Genomic DNA, 19,023 nt, shown 5'->3' on the forward strand with positions numbered 1-19,023 from the left:
CTATAATGTCTGATCATGAGAGCTACTCCTCTTATGCTGGACTGGCAGCTAAGGGAGAGTTCCAAAAGAGTGCTACTAGTGCCACTCTAAGCTGAAACCAGAAAATGATATCTATATGTACAGGTACTATTCTTTTTGTTTTTTATATGTGATTTGTGCTAACGTAGTGCATAATTCATGCAGATCACTTGCATTCTACAAGGAGGACTGTCGCACCAATCAGATCAATGAGGTTAAAGCAAACAAAAAGCTGGACTGCTTCCAGTAGCGTTCTAGTTAGTTTTAATCCAAGTCTAGCCATTACCTGTAATGGTTAGCAAGTTGTGTTGGTTGTGCTAAATTTGTAATGACTTCTCTAGGTGATTAATAAAAGTTGTTAGTTACCTTCTAGACTAAAAATAAAACTTGATTTTTATGTGCTTTTGTAGACTCTTGACACAGTTATATGCTTGTTGTCTATCACATCTGTCTTTGCACATAATCATGGACCAGAGTAAACTTTTGAAAATTTACAAAGACATGAGCATTTGTAACACACAAAAACAAAAACAGGAAGGCGGAATACATGTATGTACATGATGGAACAACATATCAAAAAATACTGATCTGATTTAATTGCCCATCGTATAAGCAAAGAGTTTACCGACCGCTCATCGTATAAAAAATCAAACCCCTGATGAGAATGAATTCAATAATCTTGTAGAGTTTGCACAGAAGCATTTATGTGTGAGGATAGTGTCCAATTAAATAAAATATGAAGTAATTCCTTAATCATAGGATTTAACTTGTGTACAATGATAGTGTAAAAAAATATGTCACTATTTTAATATTTTGTAAGTAACATGTAATTTGTCTTATTTTTAGGGTTCTCGTGTTTTACAATCGGTTATTCATAGTTATCTTTGAGTTTATCTTATACTAACATGATGTGGTGTAATCAGATTAGCAGGAAGATAAATATCCACATATGAACCCCCGTAAAAAGTATGATTTGTAAAATTTACTAGAACAAGTAATATATTAACAGAGTAACAATTCTTGAAATTATCGGTGGAAATTACTTAAACTCGTTATCTTTAAGGTGAAAATAGTGTAAATTTAAAAATAATTTCTTCACTACGTACAAATGAAAAGAAGTTAAACTCATTCTAATACAATTGTATGTATACGTAATTAACAATTATGGAGTAACAATATTAGACAGAAAAGTCCGCAATACTTTTCCAGCAAAGAAAATTATGAGATATCGTTAAATTAAATTTAATATAATGAAAAGTGACAAAATTGATCTCACAACGCTAAATAAATAGGAATTGAAAAAATAAATCAAGGAATCCAAAATCCTATAGGAATGATAGCTCAGTGTTGCCAAAAAAAAAAAAAAAAAAAATTGCGATGTAATTGTTACAAAGAAGCTAACATAGTGGTTAATAATTTTGATATGGCATATAAAAAGGATAGTTTCAGCCTAATCATATTTATAGTTAATCTTAGATGTTTCATGAAAGCTTCAAGCTTTATTATGTAAGGAGTCCACTCCTCATTTTACTCTGTGAAATCTTCTCTTGATTTAACTCTTTAAATTAATATAGATTAGGATTTTCATGTATAAAAGAATGAGCTATCATTCCTCAAATAGGATAGAAAAATATATGGCATTAATTAAGCCCTCTTGGATTGTTTAAGGGACGTAAGATATGTGCCCCTATCTTTGTTATATCCCTTCTCTCATTTAAAATTTTATTATCTTCAACACTAGAAAAAACCAATCCAAGTTCATGTATTAAGGCCACTTACTATATAGTACCAATATCAAAGCTGGTCGGTTTTCCTAACTTCCTAAGTGATTAAAGTACTATCTAAATATTTGAAGATACTTAAAAAAAAATTCAAGTGTTATATATGATCAACGCAACTTGCACGTCAACCAAGCTTTTGAGGTTTAACAAATTAATTTGGAATAATCTCCCAGGCAACTTTAAGGGAGTACAATCAGAAGGTTCACTTTTCAGATATGTTTAAGCCCTTATTAAACATATTTTCATTCTATCAGTGTTTCAAACATTTCATTCTCCTTTTCCTAAGTTGGTTTTCTCAGTAGATACATACTTTAAGCGGTAAAGAATGTTCGGTACCAATCAATCAAAAAAAAAAAAATTAGCTAGCCTATGTAAATGAAAAGGTCAGTATCATGGAATTTGAGCTTCACAGATTAAACTTAGGGAAAAGGGTCAAAAATACCCCTCTACTTTGGAAAAAGGGCTAAAAATATCCTCCGAACTTATTTTGGGTCAAAAATACCTCCCATCCTTAAAGTTTTCAAATATACCTGTCTTGATGGAAATTATCCCCCCAAAATAACTTGGAAATCATTTTCTAAACCCGCTCCATCATTTAAACCCTACACAACTAAATAATAACCTTTAAGATCCCCTTATCCTCCAATTCCCTCAAACTTCAAACCTACGTATTGGGGGAATAAGGGAATCTTATGGGTTATTATTTAGTTAGGTCGGGTTTAAATGAGGGAGCGGGTTTAGAAAATGATTTCGGGTTATATTGGGGGATAATTTCCGTCAAGACAGGGGTATATTTGAAAACTTTAAGGATGGGAGGGGTATTTTTGACCCAAAATAAGTTCGGAGGATATTTTTAGCCCTTTTTCCAAAGTAGAGGGGTATTTTTGACCCTTTTCCCTTAAACTTAAGGATACTATCATGAATTTTCAATTGGGAAATTTCAAACTTCACGACAATTACTTTTTTTTTTTTTTTTTAATTACAATACTGAAAGTAGCTCGCCCGCGCTATTACCACTAAAAATTTGGGCCATTAGTAATAAAAAATTAAAAGGATGCTCCTCTATCCATAATTTTGTCACTCGGTCGATTTCCAAAACAATTGAATAAATGTTAATTAACATTTGAGATGTAATTTTTCTACTGAGAAAAATTAAAACTTATACCACTTTCCATTTATTTCTTAAACATGTACAGTCAAACCTCTCTATAATTGCCATTCGTTATAACAGCATTTCACTATAGTGGCCTGATTTTCTCCGGAACCGATTTTCTATGTTATATTTTACTTCTCTATCACAGGATTCTACCTATAACAGCAGTGGCATTCATTATAACGGTCCCCTCTTTGTAAAATTACCTCTCTATAACAGCATACTCAAATATTGTGTAATAATATTTTGTAAGAAATATATTATGTATAAAAATAAAATATTAAAATATTTATAGTAATTGTTTGGGTCAAAAATCGTACTTTGCCCAAATAGTTAAATTCGTGTTAAAAGTTAAATAAGGTTAACCACAGTTGATAGTAATTTGATAAAGATGATTTAACTCGTACAAGATAAATGATATGAATAAATGAATAATTGAACTAAATAATAAAAGATGAAGGAAACTTATGCTATCTTCTAATGAAATGTAGCCAAATCTCCTTTGAGTGAATTTCTCCCAGATATATTGATCTCTAAAAATATAAGAACAATAAAAAAGTACAAGTAAGAATTCTTTCTTTTTCAGTGAATATTCGATGCCTCTACAATACTATTCATTTGGTATTTATAGACCATGGGGTGAGTCTTCCCGTTATGGTGTAACGGTTCTCACTAAAGGTACATTTAATGAGATGTAGTTAATGTCTTGATCTCCATTGTCCGTTTGGTAATAATTAGCATTTATTCCTTCTTTCCGTGTATCGCATTCCTGTTGGATTCTTCTAAGTTGACTTCTTCTTGTCACGACATCACGTTAACGCGTTGTGCTGATGCCGTTAGGTCGGCATCACCATTAATCTTCTTTTGCGACTTACCATGCTATTTTTGCAATTTTAGATTTCTACCCATACAGTAATCATCACTAATATCATGCACATAGTAAATTTTAAGTCCGGATATTTCTCATAGCAATTTGATGTAGTCTTGAAAATTTTCAAAATCATGTATTTCCTCCGTGACAACGAAAGTGTTGATGAAGAGCCTCAACCTACTGCTACGTGGGGTGAGATAGAAGAGACAACTGTTAAGCTCTTAGACAACCTTCAAGGGAAAGCTATTGAATTCCCGTTTACTGAAAGTTTGGACAAAATTCTTCGTCAATTCAAGCGTTATATTATCATTAAGAGACTGGAATTTGCGAAATTACCTACAATTGAGGAATTCTTACGTCAAACTTGAAATATTTAACTTCTCAATTAATTTTAAATGCATATGTTCCTTAGATTTTAATTCTTTATCGGTATGGTACAACTAGTTATGGATGTATTAGTAATTTACTAGTATTTTCAATTTTTAATTAATGAGATACGAGAATCAATTCAGATTCTAAAATTAACAAGTATATTATTTTCGTTTATAATATAGAAAGTACAAAAGAATAATTGTTTGTGTACTTTTATTTATAGCAGCTAAATGAGATCTAAACATCAAATGCCAGTATATATACATAGCAGCACCTCACTATAGCAGCCATAAAATTGTCGGACAAACGCTGCTATTATAGAGAGATTTGACTGTATAAGCAAAAATTACAAACAAAAAAAATTGAACGGCATATGGACATTTAAGTAATGATAGAAGTTGTTTAGTGAGTACTTTTATTATTTGATGTATGTTTAAAGTCGGGACGCGCTTGCCACATATCACGGTCATTCCATTCTTGAGTAAAGTTATTATACAACCATCTTATCTAATCTACTGAATTAACTAGAAAATATAGCTTCAAGTCCAAGCTCAAAGAAAAGGTTTGGAGAGATCAAAATTTTCAGTATCTGGATCGTGTTGTTCTTGAATATATATGTGTATATTTTATTATACATATTTTGTCCTTGTGCGTGTATACATCTACACGCTGAAACTGGAAGAAATTACAAATAAGTTATGTCATATGTGCCTTTGGAAGCAATTACAACAGCTGGTTCTCATGGAAGAATTGAAATTGCACGGTTTGTACTTCAAATGAGCTGGTCTTTAATTTTATCCTTCAAATGGGCTGGTCTTTAATTTTAGGGAAAATTTCATAAATGACTAACTTGGAAGGCTTATTTTTGTTTTTTTAGCTACATTTTACCTATTTACATCACGTAGCAAACATATACTCCATCTGTTTCAATTTATGTGAACCTATTTCCTTTTTAGTCCGTGTCAAAACGAATGACCTCTTTACTAATTTGGAAACAAATTTACTTTATGAAATGATTTACAGCCACACAAATATTCAAGACTTATTTTAAACCACAAGATTCAAAAGTCTTCACTCTTTCTTAAATGTCGTGCCCAGTCAAATGGGTTCACGTAAATTAAAACGGAGGGAGTAACAAAACTCAGCACTTGTTACTTATTGTATTCGCGTCGCTATATTCATGAATACAGTCATTAAAATTTGCTGAATTTTGTATTCAATTTAATTGTATTCAACTCAACTGTATTCATTGTAGCTACTTTTACACTCGTATTATTGACATATTTTTCGGTAGGTATACAACAAATACAGGCGAAAAACACTATATATATCATAGATACACCAAAAAATTAACAAATACGCCATATTTTCCGGTGTGTATACAACAAATACAAGCGAAAAACATTGTTCACGGTAAATATACAATAAAAACAGCAAAAAATCAGACTTTTCTCAGATCTGACCGGAAAATCCAGCGAATACAACGACTTATGACATTTGTATACACTTCAAAAAGTTCACTGTATTCATTTGTATACATTTCAAAATCCAGATATGACATTGCATACACTGTATGTATACAACAAAAAGGAAGTACTTCCTTTAGATCTGAGCTTTTTTTTTTTTTTCTTTTCCGGCGTAGATCTGAGTTTTTTTTTTTTTTTTTTCCAGTGTCCTCTCTTTGTGCTGATACATATGTGTTGTAAATGGCGGTGATGATTCTTTGGCTTTCACATTTTCCTCCAGTCCTCTCCTCTCCCCTGACCGCTCATCTTATTCAAGTACAAACCTTCAAACTTCCATTGCAGAGAATCTGTTAAGTCTTCGGTGCTCTCTCTATTTGACTTCTCATCACCCTTTGCCCTCATTGTTGTTGCTTGAAAATAGACATGGCGGCGTCAGTCTTGTTGCTTTCCTTTCTGGCTATGCAGCCATGGCAGCGTCACTGTTTTTTTTTTTTTTTTTTTTTTTTATGCTGTCCATTTCGCCGGAGCTCCGACGATTTCGTGGTGGCCAGCGGCGGAGCAGTGGGGGAAGATGGGAGAGAGAGAGAGGTGGGAGGATTGGGTTGGAAGTGAATAATGTGATGATGGAATATTATACTTTGTGTATATATATATATATATACTGTAAGTTGTATTAACATATTATTATTAGCTATGGAATGTAATTATTTTAAACTATAGCTACTAAATATAAATATGTAGTAGAGTTAGTTATGCCATGTAGTTATTCCTTAATTTTATCCTTCAAACTTATGTCTAGCGGGGATTAAGTTCTTTAAAGGAGTGGGATATAATTTGTGGGATATTCTGATGAAAAACATAAACTTATGCTCGCGAAAAAGTTATTCGCATTGAGGGACAAAAATTAAAGACCAGCACAAAACAGGAACAAAAGTGCAAATGACCGGATCTGATGGCCTATCAACAAGCACGCCTTAGCCCTAAGCTGTTGGGCTTATATCGAGCCCAATTAGTTGGAAAGGTGTTACTCTGCTAGACGAGTAATTACAGAAAAATAATTACAACTATTTTTTTCGGTGACAACAATTCTTCTCTTCTTCTTTTTCTTCTTCCGAATTCATCAATTTTGTCAAGTGATAATTGCTCTCTCTCATTTTTTTTCTTTCTTGTATAATTTTTCATAGTATTTGGGGATTGAAAAGCGGAAGAGAGTAATAAGAATCAGACCTATGTACACAGCTACACATATATGTGTGAAAGAGGCCTACCAATATCACTAGATTATAAGTCTTGATATTCCTCCTCTCCCCACAATAAAATTTTGTTGACGTTATAGAAATTAATGAATGATAATTAATGAAAAGCTATGCAGAAAAGGACGTAAATGGTCCCTTACTATGAGAGTAGGTTCATAATAGTCCCTTAACTATGCACTTAACTGCTTTGGTCCTTTAAGTAAGTCACAAGTTAACAAAAATGGTCCTTTAACTATGAGGGTTAGTTAAAAGTAGTCGCTTAAGTATGCACTTAACATTTTTGGTCCCTTAAGTTCACCAAAAGTTAACACTTTTGGTCTCCGACAAAATATTCATCGAATTCTATTTGTTAGATTTGATGAGAACTATAAAAAAAAAAGGAATAAATTAGCGAGAACTCGTATTAGAGGTACGCATTATTAAAGAAACGACCAAGTACCTCGTGATAAAACCGACGGATGTCAGTCGGTTACAGGGAAAAATCGAGGAAAAACCTACAGAATTGATGATGTCAGAAAATAATGTCTCAGAACACAAAGACCGACCGACTCTGTCGATTAAAACTGAGGGAGTCCATCGGCTAAGTAAAATACACTAGACTCGTTTTTACTGAAATCCCGGTATAAAAATAAATACTTCCATTGTAGTGATTCTTCAAAAAAAAAAAAAAAAGTTTCCGAGCATTTTTCCTTGAATTAACCGACGGACGTCCGTTGGTTTTCGTAAAAAACAATAAAAAAAATTATAAAAAAAAAATATTGTCTCTCGATTTTATCCATCGGTTTCCGTCCATTATTTTTTTTTTCCGCTTGTTTTAGTAGTGACAACTTTTGTACTTTTACGCAATTTATAATTTATTTCTAAAGTCGGTTTACTTAGCCGATGGACTCCCTCGGTTTCAATTGACAGAATCCATCGGTCTTTGTGTTCTGAGACCTTTGTTTTCTCATATTATCAAGTCTGTTGATTTTTTCCTTGGGTTTTCCCTAAAATGGACTAACGTCCGTCGGTTTTGTCCCGAAGTATTCGGTCTTTTCTTTAGAAATATATACCTCTAAATGTGAGTTCTCGCTAATTTTTCTTCATAATTCTTGTCAAATCTAACAAACATAGTTCGATGAATATTTTGACGGAGACCAAAAGTGTTAACTTTTGGTGAACTTAAAGGATCAAAATTGTTAAGTACATACTTAAGGGACTATTTTTAATTAACCCTCATAATTAAGGGACCATTTTTATTAACTTGTGGCAAATCTAAAGGACCAAAACTGTTAATTGCATAGTTAAGACTCTCACAGTTAAGGGACCATTTATGTCGTTTTTTCTCCTCACATATGTCATTAGTTTTGTTTGGTGTAAATCGTAAAATATGAGGATACGGTGCAAATGAAACAACATATGTTTGTATACATTAGGTCAATGGATAGGCCTGTAAATGTAATAGTCGTGGGTGAAAAATTTGTCACCCTCAGATTCACTCTTGACCAAGATTATATTATTCATGGAGAAGCCTTTCTCTGAAAGCAAGTCGTTATACCAGAAAATTGAGAGGAAAAACTAAGGCTTAATATATAGGTAGCTCCTTAAATTTGTCAGGATATTTTATTTAGACACTCAAATTAAGTCAAGTTCCAATTGAATACCTCAACTTTTAATAAAGTGTTCCAATCAGACACTTTTGGTTCAAAAAGAAAACTTGGAGGTTATATGTTACTCCTCCGTCTCAAAATATTTGTTGTCCTTACTAAAAATACTGGTCTCGAAATATTTGTTGTTTTATTTACCCAAGATAAAATTAAGTAGCTTTCTCCGATTTTGCCCTTGTATAATTACATCAATGGGCTGATTTTGTGAGTTCACATACCAACATTTAAGAGGTTTCATTATTAATGGAGTAAATATTTATTGAGGAGAGAAAACATGATGAAATATGTTCAGAGGGTAAAATAATCAAAATGCTACCCTTATAAATATTTTTTTAATGGGCGCGTAAATGAAAAATGCGATAAATATTTTGAGATGGAGAGAGTAGCTTAAAGTTTATTCTATGCCCCAAATCGAATGAGTAATTTCCGTTGGGTAGTTTGCGCATAAAGAGTCCGCTGTAGCACTGGCAATTCCCCGAGTTTGAGGAATCCATGTCCAAATCCTGGCAGCGGAAATTCCTTTTTTGTGCAATATATTATATCATTTTAATTTCTGTAAATTTTCATGGGAAAATAGGTAATGGATGGTTGAAAAATGAGACCTTAATATCGAAGCACTTGACATAAGTACTTTTTGATATTTACTAAAGATATAAATATCTACATAAACTAGAAAATACTTATAAACTCCCCGTCAATTCAACTTATAAACTTATCCAAACATTCGCTATGACGTTTTTTTATTGCTTAACGGTGTGATGTGCCCTCTCTTTGTCATGTCCCTAATCTCATTCAAAATTTTCCTATCATCAACAGTACTAAAAAAAAAAAAAAAAACTCTTCAAGTTCATGTATTTAAGGCCACTCACGATATAATAAAATTCAGAATGTAAAAATACCAATATCAAAGTGGGTCGATTTTTCTAAGTGAATAAAGTAATATCGAAGTATTTGAAGATATTCAAAAACAAAATTCAAGTGTTATATTCAACGAAACTTGTATGTCACCCAATCTTTTTAAGATTTAATAAATCAATTTGGAATAATAATCTCCCTCGCACCTTTAGGGGGTACAGTCAGAAGGTCCACTTTTCAGATATGTTAAAGCCATTAATAAAAGAGATTTTCACTTTGTCAGTCTTTTAAACATTTCTCATTATTCCCCTTCCCTTCTCCCAATCTCCTTATGTAATGGGGGAAAAAAAATTGTGTGCGGTGAGAACTCGGAAAGTTCACCTCAGTTCATCGAAGGCTCATACGGGGTGTTTATCGAGGGTCAGTCCGAGAAGACGGAGGGAACAAACCGGACCTGCACAAAGGGAGTCCGAGAAGATAACTGTGAATGAGTTTATCCTTCTGTTGAATTCTCAAAAAATCACGCCCTCAATGGACATGTCCAGTATTTCCGGAACTATTTACCCACGTTGGAGCTTGAGTCATACAGTTAGTTTAGGACTCTAGCACTATAAATGCACATGTAATTTCCCCCATTAGAGGGCATCTTGCTCTCATCTCCATCTCAAGTTAGCAATTAACATTTAAAAATTTCTTTCATAGTAAAGGCCCGATATTAGCAAAGTTTCGTCTATTTTAGTTTATTTTTGGTCCAAGCAAGGAGATAAAACCTTCTCCCACTCGGACCCGTTGCTCGCATTCATTACACAGGCTATCTTCTTTTAATTTTACGTTAATTCTTTACTTTTTGATCATTCGTTTTATCTTGTTAACAAGCCCGGTCACATATCCTTTAAACCGCGTACAAATTCAATTGTTGCTCTCTTTTGAGGGTAAACAGTTTGGCGCCCACCGTGGGGCTAAGGATAATAGTGACGGCTTATTGACTAGACAACCTTCACTTGCTCTGTTCGTTTTTGTGATTTCAGGATCATGTCTAACCTAAGCCACTCCGTTCACCTCAACGAAGATGAATCTAGCGAGCACAACGCAAACCTCAACGGGGTACCACCCAACAACGTACCCACTGCTGATCCAGTGGGCGACCAACCCATCCAAAACCCACATGCTAATAGAGCGGATAGGCGTGGAGCCCCCAAAGGGGTGGCGGAGGAAATTAATTTATGTGTGATTTATAATTTGTTGCAGGAACACCAAGTCACCATGCAGCAACAGCAAGAAGCCATTGTACGACTTCAAAGGGATCTTAGCGATGCGTTGGCACCATAAGCCGGATCACCGAGAACCGGTTCGAAGGAAATGGAGGTCGGCGACTCGGTCATGACGGCCATTGGCGAGTCATCAGAGATGATAAGAATGCTCGAAGCTTTGACCAAACGGATAGATTCCAATGAGAAAAAGGTGGATGACTATAACTCCCGGGTGGATCAAATCCCGGGAGCGCCTCCGATTCTCACCGGACAAGAAACCAAATACATCGTGAGAAGGCCCTTCCCTCCGAGTGCACACCAAAGATGATCCCGAAGAGATTCAAAATGCCCGATATACCCAAGTACGACGAAACTACTGACCCACAAGAGCACATTACTGGCTACACATGTGCTATTGCCAGCAATGATCTCGAGGACAATGAGATCGAGTCAGTAAGCTTGAAAAAGTTCGGTGAAACCTTAACCAAAGGGGCCATGTAGTGGTACTGTTCGTTACCCCCAACACTCCATCCCATCCTTTGAGTTACTTGCGGATGCCTTCGTGAAAGCTCATGCAAGGGCACGGAAGGTACAAGCACGGAAGGCGGACATATTTAAGATTTTCCAAAGGGATGATGAGCGACTCAGAGAGTTCGTTACTAGGTTCCAGCAGGAAAGAATGTTGTTACCCCCGGTCCCTGATGAATGGGCCGCCCAAGCATTCACGAAGGGACTTAATCCAAGAAGTTCCAACGCTTCGCTCAAACTGAAGGAAAATTTGTTGGAATTCAGTGCTACGACCTGGGTGGATGTGTACAAGAGGTACGAATCAAAAATCAGAGTAGAGGATGATCAGCTCAGGCTCCCACCAGGTCTGGTAGCCTGAACAAGGAACGACAGATCAAAAAAGGCATTTGAGCCAGAATACAACCCTCCGGACAGGTATCATCCTTACCCGTCTGTAAGGCCCGACTTCCGATCGGAGAAGAACAGCGGTACCCCCGGCCTTAGCATAAACCGAGGAGATAGGTGGATCGACCGAGGAGACAGGCGGAGTGACCGAGGTTCGTCGAGCAGGGGTCTCCAGTACAAAAATAATGCCGCCGCACTCTCAAATACCGGGGAAATCCCTAGGTTGTCGGAATATAATTTCAACGTCGACTCCTCGGCTCTGGTGGCGGCTATTGGAAAGATCGAAGGAGTAACGTGGCCAAGACCACTTCGCACCGACCCTTCACAGCGGGATCCAAAACTGATATGTGACTATCATGGTACCCATGGACATCGAACCGATGATTGCAGGGGGTTAAGAGATGAAGTAGCCCGATTACTCAAAAACGGTCATCTCAGAGAATTCTTGAGTGAACGAGGGAAGAGTAACTACAAGAACAAAGAATGTAACAAAAAGGTTGAGCCGGAGGAACCTCAGTATGTAATCAACATGATCATTGGCAGGGTTGAAATACCTCGAGGGCCTGTTATGAAGAGGACAAAGTTCTCTATCACGAGGGAGAAGAGGAGCAGGGACTACGTACCGGATGGATTCATTTCGTTCAGCGACGAGGAAGTGGAAGGCATCACCCAGCCTCACAATGACGCCCTGGTAATCTCTGTACTTATAAATAAAACTCACGTTAAACGTATTTTGATTAATCCAGGTAGCTTAGCAAATATCATCCGATGGAAGGTTATCAAACAACTGGGTATGTTGGGTCAAATTGTACCCACAACTCGGGTCTTGAACGGGTTCAACATGGCCTGTGAAACCACCAAAGGAGAAATCACCTTGCCTGTAAACACAGCCGGAGTTGTACAACTCACAAAGTTCTACGTCATTGATGGAGAAATGAAGTGCAACGCCTTGTTCGGGAGACCTTGGATACACATGATGAGAGCAGCACCTTCCACATTACCCCAAATGCTGAAATTTCCAACCTCCGATGGGATAAAAATAATCTGAGGAGAACAGCCAGCTACCAAAGAGATGTTTGCAGTTGAGGAAGAAGTACCAAAAGAACCCACACCGAAGGACCCAACAGTAAGTCGCACTAAGAATTCGGACACGGACAAAGGGGCTTGATAGCAATCACAGAATGTGGTGGCCGAAGAGGAAGATGACTTCGGCATATCGAGATCCTTCGTGTTGCCAGATGAATTTGATGCAACGAAGTCAACAATAGAAGAACTGGAACAAGTTGTCCTCTCCATTCATCTTCTAGAAAGAAAGGTATACCTGGGCACGGGACTCAACCCAGAGCTCAGGAATGAATTAATTGAATTTCTTAAAGTTAATTCGGATTGTTTTGCATGGTCCCATTTAGACATGATAGAAATCCAGCCGGAAGTAACCACTCATCGATTGAGCTTGTACCAGAGTTTTCCCCCGGTAAAACTGAAACGAAGGCCAATGTCAGAGGTCAAACACGCGTTCGTCAAAGAGGAGGTAACGAAGTTGTTAAAAATAGGGTCCATCCGGGAGGTTAAGAGACTGATTAGCCAACATGGTCGTCGTACCAAAGAAAGGTAACAAATTTAGAATGTGCATTCACTTTAAAGATTTAAATAAGGCGTGTTCGAAGGATTCTTTCCCTTTGCCTCACATCGATCATATGATAGATGCGACGGCCGGACTTTGTTGCATACTCCGGGTATAATCAGATCCGAATGAACCCGAAGGATCAGGAGAAAACATCTTTTATAACTCGATATGGAACTTATTGTTATAACGTAATGCCCTTCGGATTAAAAAATGCCGGGGCCACCTATCAACGCCTAGTTAACAAAATGTTCGAAGAACAGATAGGAAAAATGATGGAAGTTTACATTGACGACATGCTAGTTAAGTCCCTGGAAACAGAGGACCATTTAAAGCATTTGCAGGAAACCTTCGATGTTCTGCGCAAATACAACATGAAGCTGAATCCGGAGAAGTGTGCCTTCGGAGTAGGGTCGGGAAAGTTTCTAGGGTTCATGGTGTCAAACCGAGGAATTGAAATTAACCCGGACAAGATAAAAGCCATCGAAGATATCAGGGTGGTCGAAGATGTGAAGGGCGTACAAAGACTAACCGGGAGAATCGCGGCCTTAAGCAGATTCATTTCCAGATCCTCCCTACTCAAGATCAAAAATGACTTCGTATGGATGCCTGAATGTCAACAAGATTTAGATAAATTGAAACAATATCTATCAGGCCCGCGCCTGTTGCACACACCAAAGGCCAACGGCCGGTTGTCGTACTTGGCCGTATCCGAGATCGCGATGGCGATGTCCTGTCCTGAGAGGAAAAAGGTACGCAATTTTCAGTTTATTATGTTAGTAAAACTTTAGGGGACGCTGAGAAGCATTATCTCCACTTGGAAAAGCTTGCTTTAGCATTGTTAAATGCATCTAGAAAGTTGAAACCGTACTTCCAATGTCACCCCATATGCGTAATAACTACTTACCCATTAAGAAACATAATGCATAAACCAGAATTATCCGGTAGGTTAGCAAAATGGGCGGTTGAAATCAGCGGGTATGACATCGAGTACAAACCCCGAATAGCCATAAAGTCTCAAATCTTGGCAGACTTCGTGGCAGATTTTACGCCCGCAATGATACCCGAGGTTGAAAAAGAACTATTGCTAACCTCGGGTAAAACATCAGGGATCTGGACCTTACATACGGACGGTGCATCCAACGTAAAGGGGTCCGGACTCGGTATCATGCTAAAAAGTCCGACCGGAGATATTATACGTCAGTCTATAAAAGTATTGTCGAAATTGACTAACAATGAAGCCGAGTACGAGGCCTTGATTGTAGGTTTAGAGTTAGCTCGGGGACTGGGAACCGAGGTCGTTGAAGCAAAATGCGATTCCCTCCTGGTCATTATCACGCCCCGAACCATGGCCTGGGCGAAACACGGCACTCGGTGCCTTACTGCATGTGACCGAGCGAACCACATGGCTTGTTGAATCATCATGAGGCATAACATGAGCAGAGTATAACGTGAATGTATGATGAGCCTTTATAAAACGTAATAAGTCATAATACTTAATAAAATTACTTGTTTAAACATGAGTGCGGAAATAACATGAATGAGCCAAAAATGGCTATACGACTCCGAAAGTCTGACATAACATAACTGACTTGTCTAGTCTATGAAACCTCTATCATGAGTCTGACCAGAAAACATACTTGCTGGGACAAGGCCCCCAACATACCTTAGATGCATAACTAATCATAAAACAAAAGTTGACCAAACCCCGAATGAGATGGGGCTCACCAATAGCCGATACGAATCTTTGTCCTACGAGCATACGTGTCGTCCGTAAATTAGTACCGCATCGTGAAATGCAGCCCCCGGCAATAAAAGGGACGTCAAAGCACATTGAACGTACCGGTATGTAAAGCAACCGAATGAAATAACATGGGACATGAAGTAATAAAGATAAGAATCGAACGTGAAACCGAAACGATTATGAGCATGGACATGAATATATATATATATATAAAGCATGGTAAAAATATCATAAGTAGGGAGAGCAATAACTTATAACCGATCCATGGTCTGGTGCTTGCGTCCCACCAGCAGAACACTCAGTCCTGGCCAGGGAACATGAGATTTAATAAAAATATGAAAGGATCCAGTCATTATGAGAGATCTCCCGGGACATGGGTGGAGCGATCCTCATCCTACGGTGGCTACGTAGTTTCAGGCTATACAAGCCTTCCTCGGTAATTAAAGCAACTCCCAAAATCATAAACATGTAAAATAAGTGGCACTTGCTGCCCATGGTTTTCATGAATACAACTTGCTTGTTCATGGATATCATAAATTATAGCTTGCTTGCATGAACTTGTAAAACATGTATAGTATTTTCTTGAAAAACATGTATAGTATTTTCTTGAAAATAGCATAATATATCATAAACTAGTATGCATGAACCCATGGAATGAGATATATGGGTTTTCATGGATTACGGACGGATTCCCAATAATCATAAAGAAATATTAAGAACTCAATGATGGAATTATAACAATTCATACATGGTATAATCATGGACTTGGACCTAGGGTTATCATGAGCATGGTATAGAAACCCTAGTTTTCGTAAAGAATCATAATTTATGGATTATGAGGCGTGGGGAAGAACAATGATATTCTCACACGTAGATAGTAACTCTACATACCTTAGTCGCTCCAAAACTTGAATTAAAGACTTGAGCTTTAAAGAAGATTTTCAAAATCTTGAATTAAGGAACCTTGAGATGGGTTTCTTGAAAACCCTATGTTAAGAATGATGGATTCTTGCTTAATGATCATGAACGTATGTTGGAATTGACTTGGATTGCATGGAATAGGCTTACCTTAAAGTTTCTTGAAGGTTGGGAGAGAAGAGCTTAGTCCTTAGGGCTTGAGAGACTTCTTTAGGGTTCTTTACCTCAGAAAAATTGGTTTAAAACGAAGTGGGAAAGAATATAACGAAGTTTAGCTCTTAGAATGTCGTGGTCGGTGCGCGGTCGCGCAGCTGGAGGGTACTTCGCGCAGGTGATCGCGCAGCGAAGGCAGTAACACTGCCTCTGGTGCGCGATCGCGCACCTGAAGGGCACTTCGCGCAGACTGTGCAGCGTCCAGTAAAACGGTCATAACTTATAGCACACATATCTGTTTGAGCTCCATAATATATGGTTGGAAAGGTATTTCAAAGGCCTACAACTTTCATGTTTTGAGTTTTCTCAAATTACTAACGCAAATACCGCAAAATGGTCATAAGTACAGACAGTCTCAGACTTAGACGAATTTAGAAGGCCTTAAGAACTTCACTTTTTGGTTTGACTTCAAAACGACTGTTTATCACCCGAGTTCATCCCGAATGGATTCGTATAGCTAAAATATCACCTTTATACTAGATTCATACATTCACACCTATCTCAGATTTACGGGATGTTACAATATCTCCCCCTTGGGATCATTCGTCCTCGAATGATGGGTCTTGGTTAAGAATGGGACTGGACATGGGTTGAATACACGAAGTGAAGAAACACGATATGAAACATAAAAGCTCGACATAAGTACGTGGGAACATGGTCATGGATCATGAGAACTGAATATGTGATTACATAGAAACAAACATGGGAGCATGAAACTAAGTAGTACCTGCCTGAATGAGAATCGTGAAACAATTGTCCTTGATTTATGAATAGTGGTTAAGAATTTCTGCTAGCTCTGGAATTTACAAAAATTATTGGCAGGACTTCCTTCGTAATTCGGACTCTCACGACATTTCTCAAACGTCTGCCAGCTAACTAAAATACCAACACAAACCTCACATAGTATCTTAATACGCATTAGGTGACATAACGTGATTACTGAATCTTGAATGTGGCTAACATGAATACGGAGCTGGCCTGAACACACGGATATTGGCTGAGTGATTACATGATTACTATACATGGGGTTTGGAAGAGAATCCGTAGGCAGGAATGACATGAGTACTGGAAATAGGCACGAACATGGCATGATTACCTGGGCATAAGGCGCATGACGTGGGTCATAAATACATGAAGACTGGCCGACATGAATACATGAGTGCTAAACTGTCATGAGATACGAATACGTGTAAACGTGGATATCATAACATGGGATCTGAATGTCGAAAATACGATTGTCACACCATAAGGGTTGAATACTAAGTGCAAGTAGGATTTGGATACTTGGAGACTTGATCATAGACGTTCGTATGTCATCATGGTAATATGAGATAGGAGTATGACTTAGGCTTTGAATGTAAGCGCAACTCGATGTGAATGCGACAGACTTGAGTCGTATAACAAGAATATGATCCTAACATAAGTATTCATAAATCTCTAGCATAGGCATGACATGAATACGTCAGATCTAAGTAGAATACTCCTGAGATAAGCACCATAGGGTGCAGGAAAGGAACTCTTGTTTGCTCTGAAACATAGATGGGAATACCGTGGCATACCTTGCTTATTATCGTGAGCAGATCATAAAGGATTGAGAGCAAGGAGTCATTCATGCAAATCATAGGAGACACTTCGTCTTAGAACATAAACATGGCATGCGTACATCAAACGGAAGGACGTAACATGGAACATACATGGAAACGGGATTAACATGAATACGTGAGTAGCATGACATGGGACATGGGACATGGGTACATGAAAAACATGGCATTTACATGAGTACCTGCATACCATGGCGTATGGACTTGAGTTCATGAGTATTGAAGTAAGACTAAGGTATAAGTGTGACTTGCATGAAGCACAATTTGTAGGCTTCACTCTTGAGTCAGAGACATAGGGCATGGATAAAACATTACCATTAGGATTTAGATATACCGAAAGAATAGGTCATGGTTCAACATAGCTTACTCTTATCACCGTGAGTAAACGCCCTTGTTATAAATAAGGTTCATGAAATAATGGATTATAGGCATGAATAATTTGTTCCTCGAGCATCTAAGACATGGGTAGAAGGTCACCTTGAACATAACAAGGCATAGATACTTAGCGAAAAGATAAGGGCATCCTTTGTGCCAAGCTACGAGATGGTTTAAAACATTAGCCAGAGAAACATAAGCACGAATTACATAGAATCATGGGTCGGACATCCATCTTGATTCACCTTCATCATTATCTAACAACCTCATTGTTACGATACCGCTATAAGTGGGATGCATAAAGAAATGGATTGGGGCACGAGTATATGGTGACATGGATAACATAATCATAGGGGTCAAGATCATCATCAGATTTGAAAAGCACTCAGATGCTAGAACATGGACATGAGTATAAAAGCACGATAAATACGTGGGACATGAGTGCGGTAACTTTAGACATGAGCACAACCTGATATGCAAAACATGAAAGAATATTTCTTTTGCATGGATTACTATCGTGTGTAGTCTTAATTCTTGTATCTTAAACGTGGAGTGTTAAGCTCTAACATGGGCATGATATGGGTACGAAAGGCACGAGTAGAGTACGTCTGGGCATTGGTACCACATAGTACATGAATTACTCTGGAATTGGAACCGCTATACCTTTAAAACCCGCTATTCGATCTAGAACTTTATCTCATAACATAATTACCTAGTACTTGATCTCAACGGGCATGACAAAAATCGCATTCTACGCACCTTATCTTGGCTACATGAAATTGTGATCTTCTGACATAATCTCCTTAACCTATCAACTTACAAAACACATAATCTATATCGGCACCTTATCGCACGATCTCCCCCTTAGTTCAAAAGCTGACGTTTAAAGCCTGTGGATCTCTCGAGTTAGCGATAAGTGGTCATCTAGTGGTTCTGCTAATTTCCTCTAAAATACTGAAGACTCATTT

This window comes from Lycium ferocissimum, unplaced genomic scaffold, assembly GCF_029784015.1.
Source record: "Lycium ferocissimum isolate CSIRO_LF1 unplaced genomic scaffold, AGI_CSIRO_Lferr_CH_V1 ctg797, whole genome shotgun sequence".
Lineage (NCBI taxonomy): Eukaryota > Viridiplantae > Streptophyta > Magnoliopsida > Solanales > Solanaceae > Lycium > Lycium ferocissimum.